Raw genomic sequence first — 4,232 nt, 5'->3', positions numbered from 1 at the left:
GGTGAGATACGATTAATTTTTTTAGAAAGACAAACCGAATAATAAAAGAATGAAACTAGGTTTTTAACTTAGAAAATTTTCAAGAGTAAAAAAATAGAGGAGGCAGGCTCTTTAAAATATTTAACACGCTCACTATGTTATAGCGTTTAATTGAGGTATGTCAAATTAAAGAGATTAAAAAAATTAGCGCATTTCATTATTTTGTTCAATGAACAAATTTATAACGTTTACAGTTTTACAAACGCTATATAAAAGTTAAGGTTAAATCAAACATAGCACAACTACATAAACCGCTATCTTCTAATGCTATTAATACCTAATATTCTTGTAATGCATCACGGTTCTATCATCATTTTCTTTTTCTTTTATCTTATTTTATTTTCGCTTTTATTCACCATCTTCACACCAACTTTTTCACACTGGGGACAGTGTGATTTAAGTTTGGGGGAGGATGTCTATCCTTACTAATCTTTTTCTTGCTTTTACTTTCAAAACTTCAAGTACTTTTGAAATTTTAATATGTAACCTATTCGACCTTAAGTATTTTTCAGGAATGTTCGACACAAAACTATAATGATTTAGACCTGCACGCTTCTACACTACGCATGATAGCTAATTTGTAGTTAGCACTAGACTAGGCGGTAGCTAGAGTACTTGCACTACGAACTCCCACCAGAGGACTTCTATTCATGGAGATTCTTTCTGACAGGATATACTAGCTCATTTTATTTGACCTTAATATTGATATCTAATTTTCTCATCATTGATTTTAGGCAGGCATCGAGATATACATCTAAGACGTCTTTTACCCTCATTTTTACCACTCTTTGTCGTCCTAGATGGCCAGTTCATATTTATCTGGTATACCCTAAACCCAAAACCCTTGTTTTCAATCCTCATGCATTCTCTCTTTAGTTTATATCAGCAGATAGGTACAAAAATGTCGGAGAGAAGAGGAGCGACGCAGTTTTCAGTCACTCATAAGGAATACTGAATGGAATTGGGAAGGAAGAGTATCAGAAACCTTATTAAGCTTTACAAGACTGATTTTAATTGGTAATTTCGTGCTCTCTATGACTCTATATCTAAAGGTGTTCCCTCTTTCCCCAAAAAAAAAAAAAGTGAATGAAAGAGAGGGAAACAAAAAGCCTAATGAGTCTTAGATTGTCAAAAATTTTTGAGCAAGAAGCAATCACTATTCGTTTGAAGAGCTATGGTTTTGAAAGATTTACAAAAATCTAAGTCTGGGGGAGTTAGGAGAGAACCTGCGGAAGAAGACCAGGAATCTATGGCAAGAAGAAAGTGACTGAAAAACTGTGGATACCAACAGCTTCACTCTCTCTTGCGGTTTTACATAATATCTTGCATCCTCCAGGTCTTCAGGTAACCCGTAAACACTTTAAGCCTTACCCCTAGAATAACTGATAACACCGTATTTTGACCATTTTTATGGATCATAATTATGTCTTATGCAGGTGTTTTAACTCTGTTTTCAATGGTTTTTAAAGTGTTTTCAATGTTTAAGAGTTTCAAAAGACTTTACAGGAAAATTGGGCAAAAGATATGCAATTTGGAACAAATGAACAATTTTAGATAAATGCAGACCGTCAGAAGTATGATAAGCGATGAAGACCTTCTCACCGTCTGATCACCCCCAAAATTGAGACAACATAGAGGATCCAACCAGCTTTCTAGTGCACTTGGTTTGGAGACAATCCAACGGTTAGATCTTCAGATGATCCCGATGCAAGAATGACAAAAAATGCAGTTCCGGAAGAGGACCACGAGTCGGGACCGCGGCCAACACCCATTTTCCCGCGGGTAGAGCCACCGCGACCGCGGAACTTGGTCGTTCACTTTCCAGACAACTTAATTAAAGCCCAAATCAATTCCTTTCGTTATTTTTGAAGCCAGGACCACTCCAGAAGCTATAAATACCCCCTTTAGGTCATTCTAAAGGGTGTGTTCTTTTCTGTATTTATATTTTCGTGAGACACACAAACCCTAGAGAGAGAGAGGCCGCCGTCTTCGAAGAGGAGCTGCCACAGGAGTGACCATCGCGCCTCCTTCTGCTTCTCTGTTCTTCGTTCTTCTTCCTTCTTTTCTTTAGTTTCCTACACTTTCAATTTTGTTTATGATGCTTTGTTACAATATGTTTGAGTAGTTACCCAGTTGGGTTTAAAGAGATTGTTCAAAGGGAATTTCATGTGTCTTTGTTTATGAATCGATAGATTTAGGATTTATAATCTTCTAGATGTTCTTCGGTTGCCTTTAATCTTACTGCGTGATTCTTTGCTGGCCACTTAGAAGCCGATCTGACATGATATGTTGCGAAAGCTTTCATTGATTGTCTGGACTAGGGTGAAATGAGCAATTCTTCTATAGGAGTGGAAATCTACCTGTAGTTGAGTTGTGAATATTCATGAGTCTTGTTCTGCTATTGCATCTTCTCCCTTCCAGGATCAGAGTGGAAACCTACTGATCAGGGTTGCGAGAGATAGTTGTTTAGTGCTGCGAAAGAAGGCTATTCATACTTCCTTGCGTCGAGTTCTAGAACATACGTAGTTGATTACCTTTATCATATGTTTAAAAATCTTTTTAGTTCTAGTCTGATTTAAGCGTTGCAGTGAATTCGTACTGAAACAACTAAGTCTCTGTGGATCGATACCCTAAGTACTACAGCGCACATCTGTGCACTTGCAGATATTTAGGGGTTATAAATTTAAAACCTGAAGCTTTGTAAAACGAAAACACCAACAAACCCCGCGTTTACACTCGCATCAAGTTTTTGGCACCGTTGCCGGGGACTTTGATTTGTTTCGTTGCGAATCCCAGCTTAAATCCATTAGAACACTTGTTTACTTTTACTTTTTCTTTTGAAATTTTCAGGTTTCTCTGCGATGAGAGATCGGGAACATGTTCCCGGGACTCTTGGTGATCCACCAAATCGTGTGGATGGTGATCCAAGCGATGATGACCTGACTGATGATGAGTTTGAAGAACCGATCTATGATGACAATGAGCTAATCGGATCGACAAAACGTGAAGATGATGATGAACTGATTGGAAGTTTTGATTCACTTAAGAAATTCATGGGAGATCGAAGAGCTATTTAACCAGCCTTACCAGAGGATGGCAAAACCAAAATTAAGGTACTCCATATCCATTTAGTTCAACAAAATCAATTCTCTGGTTATTCATTCGAAAACCCGATAAACCATATCGAGACGTTCGAAGAATTATGTGCAACCATTACAAGAAATGGGGATTTGCCACCTGCTTCACTAAAAACGTGGGCAGCGTGTAGAACTGCTTTCCTAAATCGTTTTTATACTAGAAATCGTTCAAATCTCTTAAGAAACAAGATAAGAACTTATAAACAAAAAGAAGATGAAGATCTTTTAGATACTTGGGAAAGATTTAGGGAATACCAAAGAGATTGTCCACACCATGGATATACCGAAGAATACCTGCTGGGTATCTTCTATCGAGGTATTACTCTAGAGTTACGACACTCTTTCGACACAGCAAGTAATGGAGACTTCTCAACTAGATCTGTAGAAGATGCTCATGCTTTCATCAACAATTTCGTAAACAGCATCCGAAATCAAGTAACTTTTGTTAATTCTGCACTTCCTGAGAAGAAAAAAGAATTTTCGAAAGTTATAAAGTGTCTCCATCACATAATGAGTCATCTTGGATTGCAACAACCAAATAAGGTACACAATACGTGTAACTTTGACGGCTGGGACAACCCAATGGATTCTTATGATCAAGGGATGGTTAACACTGCAGAAGTCTATCAAATTCAAGATTTTCCATTCGTTTCTGATCACCGCGGGTCCATTCATCTAGACCGCAGCAAACCAAGCTTTCACCGCGGTCGTGATGATGCTGACCGCGGCCAAGACCTGTTTCACTGCGGTCGCGAGCCTTCTGACCGCGGGAAACCGTCTTCCGAGATCGCCTGGAAACCGACTTCTGAACCAATCTTGGCTATTCAATCTAATCATGTTCCACATCCTAGTTTTCCCCCTTCTGAAGCTGAAAACATAAACAAAAGAATTCTAGAGCTTGAAAAATCTAGGTCTCAAGAGATTAGTGATCTTAGATCTGAACTAAAAACAATGCAAGAGGATTTCAATGAAAAATTTTCCACCCTCCTTAGCCTGATGATCAAACTAATCTAAAAACTTAGAAATTCTGGAGAGGAGTCAAGTGAAAATTCTTTC

General features: G+C 38.2%; 1 non-coding gene across 1 annotated transcript; it reads right to left on the bottom strand.

Annotated features, from left to right (window-relative positions):
- Positions 1-3,349: 3,349 nt before the first annotated feature.
- Positions 3,350-3,457, bottom strand: LOC112089658. The gene has a single exon (XR_002901281.1). It is a non-coding gene; the product is annotated as a small nucleolar RNA R71 (small nucleolar RNA).
- Between the last annotated feature and the right edge of the window lie 775 nt (positions 3,458-4,232).

Source organism: Eutrema salsugineum, unplaced genomic scaffold (genome assembly GCF_000478725.1).
Source record: "Eutrema salsugineum unplaced genomic scaffold, Eutsalg1_0 scaffold_110, whole genome shotgun sequence".
Lineage (NCBI taxonomy): Eukaryota > Viridiplantae > Streptophyta > Magnoliopsida > Brassicales > Brassicaceae > Eutrema > Eutrema salsugineum.
The sequence above is the reverse complement of the archived record's forward strand: the minus strand, read 5'-3'. Positions and strand labels throughout refer to the sequence as shown.